Source organism: Musca autumnalis, unplaced genomic scaffold (genome assembly GCF_047663935.1).
Source record: "Musca autumnalis isolate F117 unplaced genomic scaffold, ASM4766393v1 scaffold_4, whole genome shotgun sequence".
NCBI classification, from domain to species: domain Eukaryota; kingdom Metazoa; phylum Arthropoda; class Insecta; order Diptera; family Muscidae; genus Musca; species Musca autumnalis.
Window position 1 is genome coordinate 127280006 of NW_027411977.1, and position 14036 is coordinate 127294041.

The 14036-nt window shown below is 35.3% G+C and overlaps 1 protein-coding gene across 6 annotated transcripts in view; it reads right to left on the reverse strand.

Moving 5' to 3' along the window:
- The window catches only part of LOC141403645 (uncharacterized), a 340358-nt gene extending 327117 nt beyond the window's left edge, over positions 1-13241 (reverse strand). For 3 of the 6 annotated variants that reach the window (XM_073986380.1, XM_073986376.1, XM_073986381.1), the window contains exon 1: positions 12568-13241. The gene's annotated coding sequence lies outside the window, so the exon portion shown is untranslated. Of the gene's footprint in view, positions 1-12545 lie in introns of all 6 variants that reach the window. The other 3 variants (XM_073986379.1, XM_073986377.1, XM_073986382.1) reach the window with 3 other exon arrangements.
- Between the last annotated feature and the right edge of the window lie 795 nt (positions 13242-14036).

The window sequence follows — 14036 nt, forward strand, 5'->3', positions numbered from 1 at the left end:
CAAACAATCATTAAATATAATCAAAAACAAATTTTTTCAACACTTGGGAATACTCGTATATTGATGTATAAACTTCGTCGCCAATATGTACACTTCTATTTTTAGAGGTTATTGTGTGTTATAGATATTATTTCAATTTATTATTATGTTTTTATTCGTGATTTATTGTTTTTAATAGAATTTATTTTTAAATGAAATGAATCTCATTAACATTTTTTTATTATTATTGATTTGATTTGTTTATTTTTTTCTTATTGTGTTTTTTATTTGCCTCGTTCTTTTCATATTCATATTTTTTAATGACATTTCGTTGAAAATAAAATGTGACTTAAAGTCGTAAAATTGCGGAAACAATTCCCACATTCACATCTTCGGCTGCTGATCATTGGCAATAATAACAACAACAACACACGTGCAGATCATATTTCCCAAACAAAAAACACCAACACTCACGCTTCTCAAAACGATTTCGTAATAGCAATCAATGAAAGAAAACTAAGCTTGTTGACAGCCCAATGCGAACAAAGCAACACTTCGGTATCCACACAAAGACTTGGTCACAAACAATGGTACCGTAGTATAATCCTAACCAGTCTCCCAATGGACATGTAATGTAACCGCCAACAACGACGACGACGATGATGACGTATGAATTCGGTTGAACTGTGCTTAACCTGTAAATGTCCTATTTGAATACAAATTATAGCCCAAACAACTTTCGTTCGTTTGCCTTAACTCCGCTAAGTCATTAGTAGAAAACTTTCTCAAATTAAACAAAAATATTAATATTTGTGCTCTTAAAATGTCAGCAATATTTTCCTGTAATGGTTTGCTAATTGACCACTTTACGATGTCAAGCTAAACGCCTAGGGTGTTTCATTATATTTCATTCTGTTTTAGAAACGGTCTCTCCAAGAAACAAATGCTTGTTGGAATATTTTTGTGGGGGTTAAATAACACTGTGCTACCGCCCATCTGGGGTGTGGGAAATTTTAGGTAGGGGTGATAGTATTCGGTAAGAACATAAAAACCTCAAAAAGGTTTTGGGTTCTCAGAAAAAAACTTTTTTATACAGCACCTTATATATAACCTTAACCAACGGCAATACGTCCCCAAAATTCAGCGCTGTACTTCACAAATTAAAAATAAAGCGTTAAGGCAAGATTAAAAATACATTTGGGTTCGATTATAACGGTGTCAAAATATCCCTCAGTAATGTTGGCGGCATTTCCTGGTGTCCTGGGGTCTTAAGAAACGCCGTTCGGACTCCGCTATAATCAGTAGGTCCCATATCATTGAGCTAATGTCGGGGTACACTTATTGATATGAAAGAAGTCTCCCTTGCCCTATCTTGGATGTTTGTGGAACAATTATTATTATTATTTAAGTTCGAAGATGGTTACCGATATGGTAACCTCCAGGTACCTCCCCCACAAAAATTCAAAATGTTCGCTAAAATTGTGCGCACCATCACTCATAACTTTGCATATGGTAATATTACTTCCTGACATAGATCGGGTTCGAATATAGACTATATCGGTCCACAGCTAAGTTACCTCCAACACAAAATTCGGAAAATGTGAATTTTAAGAGCACCTCTCGGATCGTTGTAAAATTATCTTCAGCAAGTTGTCCTTGCGGCCCCCGAAATAATGGCTTAAAAGCTCCAAGAAACCAAGGGAAGAACAACACACACAGAACATGTTCAATGTAGATCCATGTGTCGGAGTAGCGCCCATATTAAGGTACCTCCTGAATTAACCTATTTCGAGGGTCATGGAGACATTTTCCAATAGATTTGACTAAAAATTTATATTTTGGTTTCTTTGGGTTTAGAAGATTTCCAATATAGGTACCCAGCAAAAAGTTTGCCTCCAAAGAGGCAATTAAATGATATGTACAAGTGATATGGAAGTGCATCAAATTATGCATTTTCACTCATGATTTTTACAAGAGCGTGACTACTGAAAGAGGCACTCCATTGCACTGCATTTTAACTGACGCTCTGGCACTGCATTTTAACTGACCCTTTGGCATTGCATTTTAACTAACCCTTTGGGGTAGAATAGGAGGCAGTCCAAAGCACGTGTTTTGATACAGGCATTCTGCGGAAATTGTGCAAGCCATTACAAAATATGCCAGAACAAATAAAATGCATTTATTATTTGTGTAAAATAAAAATATTAACAACTTCATTACATTAACACAAATTATGAATATCCTCCATTGAATTCAATCGCAAACATGCGTGTTTCCTCCGCTTGCATTTGTTCCAAGCTGAACTGTTTTTGCTTCATTTGCTAAATGGGTTGTCTTCCCATCACCAGTTAAGATTTCGACATGTTCTCCAACAGCACTCCATTCGGAAATTTTCTTCTTGTGAGTTGCCGGAAAAATGTTCACAAATTAAATATTATTTAAATATTAAATACTAGCTGACCCGGTCCGCGTTGCTGGCCCGTTGTTTGGGTTCTCCGTGTAAACTTTAGTTATCTATCCAGTATTGATACACCCATAATTAGGCATCCCTCTAGAAACTTCATAATATAAATCAATGTTTTGACATAAATTCCATATAATGGTATCCCCCAAATTTAAGATATAAAATCTCTTTTATTATACCCTTCACCATAAATCGACAGTTTAAAGCACTTTGTGACCCACATGTAATGGTCGGTGCACGCCAATTAGCATTGCTATATATTGAATTGTTGGTCTCGGTTGGGGTCGTAATTATTACTGCAGAGAATTGTTAGTATAGGTCCACGTTTTGATATAGCTCCCATAGAACGGTACCGGCTGATTTTCGCTATTTTTGATGATTTAACATCATTATCACACCGAAATGGCTGAAATCTGGTTTTAATATATTTTAAAGAGGAGGGCATAAATATTCGTATCGACCGAAAGACACGCCTTTTTATTTGCGCTCGGTATGTAACAGTAATAGGTTCACGTTTTGATATAGCTCCCATAAAACAGTACCTCCCGATTTTCAATAGTTCAGAGATATAGCCTCTGTTCAGTATACGTCCTCGTTTTGATATAGCTCCCATAGAACGGTGGCGCCTGATTTTCGCTATTTTTGGTGGATTTAACCTCATTCAGGCCGATCGAACGTAACGCTTTTTTTCTTCGCGCTCTATATGCAATAGTGGTAAAATACCCCTCAGCGAAATGTATGTTCCTTCGGGATATGTATGGCAACATTTATGTAATTCATAAAAAAATTACTTCTATAAATTGTAGCTGTTATTATCGAGATTTTGCTGTATTTAAAAAATGTATCTTTACCTAGCTATTCCAAGGACTGAAATCAATTCTCATGAAGTTTCACTCCCACATTTTGAGATTTTATCCGTAATAATAATAATATTTTCAAAAATCGAACACGATCGCGGTATTCTGATTCCAATGATGATATTGTATTGTATATCAATAACTTTGTCTGATTTCCAATGGATCTTTCTGGAATTTCGATCTTGTGACATCTCAAGTTATCCGGATTTTACTGTATTCCAAAATGTGGAGTTGATCGCGCTGTCCCACTTATTGTTTAGTGTTCAGCGTTTATAGCGTTTTTTAGGCATGCTTACAAAATCATGTATATTATTTGAAATAATAATTGTTTGCAAATTTTGTGATGACCGCGATATTTCACTTTTCGCGATATTTCATTAAGGATCAAGACAGTAAGTACAGTAGTATTGCAAACAATCTGTAAACAATACGTTCAAAAATATCATGGACTTCAGATTTTTAAATAAAATAGCTCACGACAGCGCTATCCCACTTGTTCAAGCTAGTGTTTATATCATTTTTGTGTCACGCTTACTAAAATTATGTATATTAATTGAAATAATACATTTTGAAAAACTTTGTGATGACCGCGTAAACAATACGTTCAAAAATATCAAAGATTTCAGATTTTCTTAAAAACATTGTGGGGGAGGACCACCGGCCACTACTCTTAGCCGTATAAAAACAGCTTACGACAGTTATACTTAATTGAAATAATACATTTTTGAAAATTTTGGGATGACCGCGATATTTCACTTTCGCGACGACCATTCAGGTTCAAGACTGTAATTACCATAGCATTGCAAACAATTTGTAAACAATATATTAAAACGTATCTTGAATTTCGCGGTTTTCTTAAAAAAATGGTGGGGAGGACCACCGGTCACTACACTTAGCGGGATAAAAAAATAGATTACGACCTATTCTCAGACCTGAAAATTCCACATACAAAATTTCATAAGATTTCCTAATCGATTTTTCGGAATTTCTATATAGTGACATCTCAAGTTATCGGGATTGTACTGTATTCCAATATATGGCGTTGACCGCGTTATCCCACATATTGAAGCCAGTGTTATAGCGGTTTTGTAGTCACGCTTACTAAAATTAGGTATATTATCTAAAATAATACATTTTTGAATAATTTGGGATGACCGCGACGACCATTCAAAAAAATATATAGCCTATTTTCACCACCGGTGTTCCCAGTACATTATCTGAAATTTTCAAGAAAATCTATTCAGCCGTTTTTGAGTCTATTCGGAACATACAAACATACAAACAAACAAACATACTAACATACACACATTGCCTTTTATATATTAGATTGAAGATTGATTTGATTTATTTGTTTTTTCTCGATGTGTTTTTATTTGTCTCGTTCTTTTCGTATTCATATTTTTTTATAACATTTCGTTGAAAATAAAATGTGACTTAAAGTCGTAAAATTGCGGAAACAATTCCCACATTCACATCTTTGGCTGCTGATAATTGACAATAATAATAACAACAACAACACACGTGCAGATCATATTTCCCAAAAAAAAAACACCAACACTCACGCTTCTCTAAACGATTTCGTAATAGCAATCAATGAAAGAAAACTAAGCTTGTTGACAGCCCAATGCGAACAAAGCAACACTTCGGTATCCACACAAAGACTTGGACCAGTCTCCCAATGGACATGTAATGTCATCCAAATACTTGTGGTTTCATTGTGGTAACCGCTAACAACGACGACGACGATGATGACGTATGAATTCGGTTGAACTGTGCTTAACCTGTAAATGTCCTATTTGAATACAAATTATAGCCCAAACAACTTTCGTTCGTTTGCCTTAACTCCGCTAAGTCATTAGCGTCAAATTAAACAAAAATATTAATATTTGTGCTCTTAAAATTTCAGCAATATTTTCCTGTAATGGTTTGCTAATTGACCACTTTACGATGTCAAGCTAAACGCCTAGGGTGTTTCATTATATTTCATTCTGTTTTAGAAACGGTCTCTCCAAGAAACAAATGCTTGTTTGAATATTTTTGTGGGGGTTAAATAACACTGTGCTACCGCCCATCTGGGGTGGGGGAAATTTTAGGTAGGGGTGATAGTATTCGGTAACCTCAAAAAGGTTTTGGGTTCTCAGAACAAACTTTTTTCCATAGTACCTTATATATAAACTTAACCAACGGCAATACGTCCCCAAAATGCAGCGCTGTACTTCACAAGATTAAAAATAAAGCGTTAAGGCAAGATTAAAAATACATTTGGGTTCGATTTCAACGGTGTCAAAATATCCCTCAGTAATGTTGGCGGCATTTCCTGGTGTCCTGGGGTCTTAAGAAACGCCGTTCGGACTCCGCTATAATCAGTAGGTCCCATATCATTGAGCTAATGTGAATCGGGGTACACTTATTGATATGAAAGAAGTCTCCCTTGCCCTATCTGGGATGTTTGTGGAACAATTAAGTTCGAAGATGGTTACCGATATGGTAACCTCCAGGTACCTCCCCCACAAAAATTCAAAATGTTCGCTAAAATTGTGCGCACCATCACTTATAACTTTGCATATGGTAATATTACTTCCTGACATAGATCGGGTTCGAATATAGACTATATAGGTCCACAGCTAAGTTACCTCCAACAAAAAATTCGGAAAATGTGAATTTTAAGAGCACCTCTCGGATCGTTGTAAAATTATCTTCAGCAAGTTGTCCTTGCGGCCCCCAAAATAATGGCTTAAAAGCTCCAAGAAACCAAGGGAAGAACAACACACACAGAACATGTTCAATGTGGTTCAATGTTTCGGAGTAGCGCCCATATTAAGGTACCTCCTGAATATACCTATTTCGAGGGTCATGGAGACATTTTCCAATAGATTTGACTAAAAATTTATATTTTGGTTTCTTTGGGTTTAGAAGATTTCCAATATAGGTATGTATATATGTATTTTGGTACAGCCCCAATGTAACGGTACCTCCCAAGTCCCACAAAAAATTCAAAATGTCCCATAAAAAATTCATATGTGCGAAAGAGTCCTTACAAAACTATTTACTACTGCTACTAGCTGGACCATCATACTGATTTTTAATGGCAACATTTTATGGACTTTATTCTTTCTTCGGTTCCATTGTCAAACCGAGTTATTCATTGTGGATTTTTAAATTTATCAATAGCTTTTGCCTGTAATCTTTTTTTCTCTAACGGACAAATATTTGTTTGGGTGCAAACAAATATTTGTTTGGATGAAAGCCGCAAAAAACATTCACATACACACACATTTATAAATGGTGGTGGTTTTTCTTTGATTAGAAATACCACCCTGACCAAAATTTTGAAAGTTCATGTTAGCGAAAATTTCTTATTTAGCAAAGACGTAAACCTTATTTTAGACTTATATTACTGATGAAATAATATGCATTACTATATTTTAATTAAAATGACGTAACACTTCTAGGCCAATGTCCCTTGTTTTTTTGACAATATATCAGAGTTAATATGTGTTCAAAACAATGGTTATATTAATAATCGCATATATTTTAGGGTGTATCATTTATCAAATAACTCACAACTGCAGTGAATGTTATGTAATTCCGTGATATCACTTCGATAAGACTAAAATAAAGACTATACAATCGAAAAACGTTAGGAATATCTTAACATTTAATTTTGTTGTTTACATGGAATGTTGAGGATCTTTCCTTTGTTTCCTAATCCACAAAAGTTCAAAATCACGGCTTCAATTTTCCACTCCAATTCTATTGAGCAATTTATGGAAGGAAAATGGGATTAGTAGAGAATTGATTTACGCAGAGGAAACGTTCGGATATCATGGCGTTATCCATGGAGTCATCATGGAGTTATATAAATAAAGGAAAAAACGCCGAGACACGTGTCTTCTTTTTGTCTTTTATCATGCTGCCCTGTCAGAATATGGTCAATTTCGGAACTTCAATCGTTGTTATTGTCATAAAGAAACCAATTGTAGTTATTTCCCCAATCGTAGATCTTATCACAAAGAATTTTCTGTAGTGGTTGGTGCGTTGGTCCAAACTTTGTTTGTCACGATATTTCTGCGAGCCTTATATGAAGTTCGAAGATGGTGGTTTTCGGTCTATTGCTTCTCATATTTTCCCTCAAATTTCAAGAATTTTAGATAAAGCGGTATGTGCAATTTTTCTTGAATGGAGCAACAGATTTGGACCAAACTTTGGATTTAGTAATATTTTCTCCAAACTTAGTTTTAGCTCAAAAATGAACTACATTAGTGAAGAACTGAAATAACTGGTGGGAGCAATATCTTTTAAAAGGTATGACCCCCAAAATAATATCTACTTCCAAAATAAACTGTGTTGGTCCGGTCCATTTCTTCAAGTACTTTCTCCGCAACACTTGTGATCAATTATAAAATCCATATTTTGTTGGCAAGTTAATGGCTACACAATTCTGAAAATCTCCTAATACATAGCTTTAGGTTAAGGGATTTTCGTTGTGTAGCTGTTATTCCATCTGTCCATAGATGAAAGTTTCAGTTCACACAGGCTCAGGGTACATTCCTGTCCGCAAAGCCGGCTGTTTCTTGTTGAGATTTTGACGAAGAAGAATATGTTTCCGTCCAGTTTTTTTTTTTTTTTTTTTTTTTTGATTTCGTTTGTCGTCACAAAGTCCTTTGCCGAAGAAGGAAAAAGGAACATTTCTAGAAATGGGTATCCATTGAAAGTACTTCCCAAAATACAATTCAATGAGTAATCGACAGAAAAATTCCTGAAGATGAAATTCAACGTAATTTCGAAATATTGGAAATAATATGCAATAAATAAAATATAAGTTTTGACCTCAATCTCAATAATCTTGACTTTTATTATCATTCTAAAGGTCGAACAAAGCATAAAAATACGACAGAAAACCCTTTTTTTGTACAACAGGCAATTACATACGTGTAAATCGAGTAATTATCAAAATCATTTTGTCCGCATGTGATTTTCACGTACAGCAAGACCATGTTTTAAGTTGTATGTATATATTTTACGAAATTTAATTTGGAGGCTAAGATGTAGCATCGGCTGAATCGTAGTGTTCAAAAAACTATAAAACATCGCTAGTTTGCGCAGGGTGCATACAATTTCTATCCGCATCCGATTTCAGTGTTCACCATGAAAATCTATATCGATATATATCTACTTCAAGGCAATCAATCAAGAACCGTCGATGTAGCATCACACAATATTTTTTGGGATAAAGTGAATGTAGCTCCCTTATCAGTGAATTTGTTAAATCTCTGTTTCCGCAAAAGCGAAGATGCTGCACTAGTTTTTTCATTGTAGTGGAAACTACCCACAGAAAACGTGATAAAATACGCGACATTTTCAAAAACAATTTTAGGTGATTTTTCTACTTTGGAATTTTTGGTAACTCGCGTTTTAGTAGATGCATTTTTACGGGGAATGATTTATTAGATCCGGAACGTAAAAACCTAAAATGTGCAATAGAGTTCCAGATAATCGAATGACAATTGCAAATTTTAGACCCAAAAAATATGATTTATAGAAAAAAGTTCGCAAAAAATTTCTTCATTTGGATGTAGATTTCTATGAAGCTGTGCAGACTACATTTACGATATATGTATCAAATAATTCAGACTACATTTACGATATATGTATCAAATAATTCAGAATCGCAGTACTACAATTCTACAAATGAATTTTTGTAAAACCTGTTTGTGGAACGCAACTAGAAGAATATGTTAAAAATCACTGAAATCTGGCTTCAAAGTGTCAGCATCATTTAATGGTAGAAGCAGATAAACTTTTGAAATGTAATACATTAGTGAGATGATCCGTATTTAGTTTGCTTCCTTGACAGGAAACTCGGGAAAAGTGTGGTTTACTCACAAATCGAGAGAAAACAAAAAAAGACAAGTTGGCTACAACCCATTTTCACCCATTTTTTTACATAAACATAGCCGCAAATTATTTTTTAAGGCCAATATTTTTTGTCTCGTCCAAAAACATTTCATTTTATCCAATCCTATTTAATTTGAATAATATCACAAGTCGCGCAAGATAATTCTCGAACGGACCTGCCGATTTAGTCCAAAATATGGCCTTCGTAATATTTGTCCATTCCTTCGGGTAACTCCCACACAATTTTGGATAAGTCCACTTTAAGACCCGCCCCCGGATCACTTTGATTTTTGTTGAATACAAGTATTCGCTGCTTCAAATACAACGGTAAACGTTTTTTCAGAGGCAAGTCCATACTTTTTGAGGAAACTGCTCGAAAGGTGTAGAAACCATCTATGTCACCATATGTAGGGTCTGGAGAGCGCGAAAACTCTCGAATTCATCAACCGATTTGGTCCAAAATTTGGCCTTCGTCATATTTTGTCCAAACTTAGTTTCAGTTCGAGGATGGACAATACCGGTTCCCAACATATGGTACTCCACCCAATGTTTAAAAAATTCCACTAAAATGGTATGCCCGATATCTCTTGAATGGGGCAACCAAATTTGGTCCAAACTTTGGATCTCTAAATTTAGTTTAACTTATAAAATGGCCCATATCGGGCCTCTCCTTACGGTACCTCCTCCACAAAAGTTCAAAGTTTCAATTCACATAGGCTGAGGGTATATCTCTGTCGGCAAAGCCGACTGATACTTTTTTACTTGTTATAAAAAACAGCTGTAAATAGGAGCGGGTGAAAGTATATTCAGCATTTTGGTCGATTTATTTATTAACCTTTTTTATATACATTTGGATTTTCCGCTAAAGATGTAGCGGGCACTTGCTATTAACAAATACAAATATTTTGACAGCGATACAAAACATCATCAGACAAACCAAAAACCCTCGAAGGATTAATGAATTGTAAATTTTAATATAAACTGAAATACTGATCTCAGATATTGGATCATGCGTTCATTAAAAGCGAACTCTCTTCAGGAAGCGTTTCCACTCCATATGACACTGGTGCCAGTAGTTCTAGATCTTGGGCATAGGTACAGGGACGTACGCAGGTGGGGGGGTCACTGGGGGCCCAGGATTAGAAGTACATAAAATGAAATGTCTATTGGACAATGTATACGACATATCAAGGATTTTCCGTGAAGTATATCTCGAAAAGCAGTTAGAAAATTGTTTTACTGCCATAATCAAAATTTTATATTCCTATTTTATATCAACTTGTTGCTAAACAGTGGGATAAAATAATAGAGAAAAATGTATTGTTGTGCATTATAAAGTGATAATATCTGCTACAAATAGCGTGCCCATCTGAATTTTTTCCTATCAGTAACGGATCGAACTGTTTATATCCTCCAAACAATGTATATATCTATTTGACATATTCGCGAATGCAATCCCTGCGTTCGAACGTGGATCTGTTTTCACCTCTTTTTGCATGGAAGTTCTCCCAACAAATTGATTTCCAAAATCCATATTACTGACGATATTTTTAAAAACTATGCTAATAGCCTCGAATATAGAAAATGTTTCGAAAGCTATTCGCTGGGGGATTTAGAACCCAAAATGCCAAATAAGAGGTAATGTGGTTGAAAATTCTGGGATACACCAAAACGTACATCTATATTGGTAATATTAATTTGAAAGATTTTTTTAGTTATTGCTTCAGTTCTGTTGGAGAATTTGGTTAAAAACTTTTGTAAGGAGACTTGCCGTACGTGGTCTGATATGGTTCATCGAAGGACTGATATATTATAATCAGTTCCAAATTTCAATCTTGTATCTAAAATATTGCGATCTCTCTCTTTTGAATGTATATACTTTGTGGCAATATTGAATATACATAAAATCAATTAAAACCCCTTTAAAATAGCTTTACGTAACGATACACAACATTTTTAATTTTCATGATTTTTGGTCAAGTTGGGCCCCCCCCCCCCACCCCGAAATGAAATCCTGCGTACGTCCCTGCATAGGTATATGTGCAAAATATTTATAGCCAACCTGTGAACATCGAACTTGTAAGAATTATGAGCTGCACCAGCTATATACCATCTTCTGTATAACGAACTTCTCTGCAAGTAATACTTCTCTATAACGAAGTTGTTTTTATAACAGAAGTGGGTGTTACCACACAAAATAATATCTCTATAGGTAATTTGGTGGTGTGGGTGCCACCGTGGTGCAATGGTATGCACGCCCGCTTTGCACGCAGAAGGTCGGGGGTTGATTCCTCGGCCAGGCAACATCAAACATTTTTCAACGTTGGCAAAATAACAAATAACTGTCGACATTTCCTAAGTATTTCAGCCTTAAAAACTTCTCCGCAAGTCGTGTCTTAAGACACGACGTTCGGACTCGGCGATAAACAGAGGTCCCATATCATTGAGCTAAATGTGAATCGGGGTGCACTCGTTGATATGAGAGAAGTCTCCCTTGTCCCGTATGGGATGTTGTGGAACAATGTTTGTTGTATAGGTAATTTGCCCAGTTTTTGAGGCAGAGAATCGATTTGAAATTATTAATAATACGATTTTTTTAGTTGACATTGAAAAAGGAACATGTCAAATATGAATATGAATGACTTTTTTCAAAGTAGCTCCATCAACGCGGTTTAAATTGCAGTCAATGTGAGAATTTTTGGTGAAAAGCTAAAAAATATAAATTATAAGGGCTATTTTAAAATGTATAAAACTGCTGAAATATAAACCAAATACAAATGTATATACATATGTAACTTAGTTATTAATTGGTTCCCATCAGAGCTCCGAATACTAACTCGAATTCTACTCGCGAGTGAAACTCTTCTCGAATTTAAGCAAGTATAGCGGGCAACTTGCCCCCTCCCCAGCGCCAAACAAAAACTTTTCCCACCCTCAAATAAACTTGCCCCAAACCAACCAAAAATATTGGACCCAAAAAAAAATTACCACCTCCCCCCAAATTTTCACTCGCGAGTAAATCGGAGCTCTTGTTCCCAGGTTCTAAGTTTTACTGAAGTTTGACTGTACATTAGAAATCTATGTTAAGCTCTGGACACTGCAATAATTATGTAGCTCCTTTTATATATATAAATCGATTATTCTGTTCACTGAGACGATTCGAATTCAAATTCGCTCGAGCTACTATCAACCTTCTGTGTTTTGAAAAATATTTAATTTTCAAAAAAAAAAAAATGTTATACGAGTAATAACAGGAGTTTGGTATTATTTCGAATTTAAATTCGAATCGTGTTAGAAAAACGGGCCATTGGTTTTCAGTGTTACAAATCGAAACAGAAACATAGTACATATACGCCTTTAATAATTTACCCAAATTGTTGTTGGTATCCTGGTGTATTACTTTTAGTGTTTTTTTATCCACACTGCTTAGTGCTGGTGTTGGCGGTAAATATTTTCTTTTTTTGCTCGCCGTATAGCAATCAATAATGCAATCGCCTGCGCATTTATCTTACGAAGTGGCAGAATAATAACAACAATAAATACGGAGGGAAAACAACTTTAAAACTACTCTGCAATTCACAAAAAATCAACAACAACATCAACATCAAGGCAACTGCCTTTTCATTTTTTTCTGTTAAACACTTTTGTTTTGTACTTTTTTTTATATTTCCATTTTCTTTTTTAAATAAAGCATTTTGCATTTGAACCCGTCAGCGGCGGCGGCAGGTTCACAAGATTTGCAACTTTTGTTTTATTCGCAACTCCAATTCACAATTCACTGCACTGCAACCAATGTTGCAACAATAAACACCTGTTGTATAACAATACTCCTCTTCTTTTTTTGTATTTTTCTTGCTTACTTCTTCTTTGTTTGACTTTTTTATTCTGCTTTATTTCTTTTGTAATCAGATTTACACTTTGCACTTTAAAAACATGAATGAATGGATGGATGAATGCCGTCTAGAGAATTTGCGAACAGCCGTCTTTAGGTTACCGCAACGTTTCGTGTCTGCTCTATAACTGAAGCAAGCAAAAGAGACTGCACATTAAAGTTAGAGCATGCGCAACAGTATATCAACAGCAGGGTTGCCACTGAAGAAGTAGTAGTAGCTTAGCAGAACAGAATAAACATAAATGTTAACGGTTAGTGTTAACATGGTTAACAACTTAACAGAAGCCATTCACTTGTTGCCTTTTGGGAATATCACAAAGCTCTCTTACATACGTACATACATTGTACATGTATACATATGAATTGCCACAAGCAATTGCTAACAGTTTGTTTTTGTTTTCGAACATTATGTTGATCGAATTGATCCGACCATGTTAGTATGCTCAGGTTGTTGCCACACACAAAATATGCTGCATATAGCAATATTCAGCAACGAACGTAAACAACACAAAATACTGTATTTTATTTTAAAAAAAAATCAACGCCAGTAAGTCGCAATTGCATGGAGTATGGTAATGAATGTCTGTATGGACGCTACATACACATGCATACATCCATATGTGGTAGTGTGAATTTGTTTATCCCCTGCAAGCAAAAACTGTCGCGGAAGTGACTTAGATGAAAACAGTCGCTGTGATAGTCGCGGAAGCCAACCTGAAGCGACCTGCGTTGTGAAGAAATGAACCACGCCCGCGTGTCGTCTTGGAAATCACTCCAGCGAGTAGTCTAGGAGGTCACTCCAGCGACACTCCATGGAGATCATTTCAGCGATAGTTCTTGAAATTAAAAAATATTTTTTATTTTAATTATTTTATTTTAATTTTTTTATTTTTGTTATTATTTTTTTTAAGTGTGCTTTTAGAGAATTTATAATTAAGAATTTACC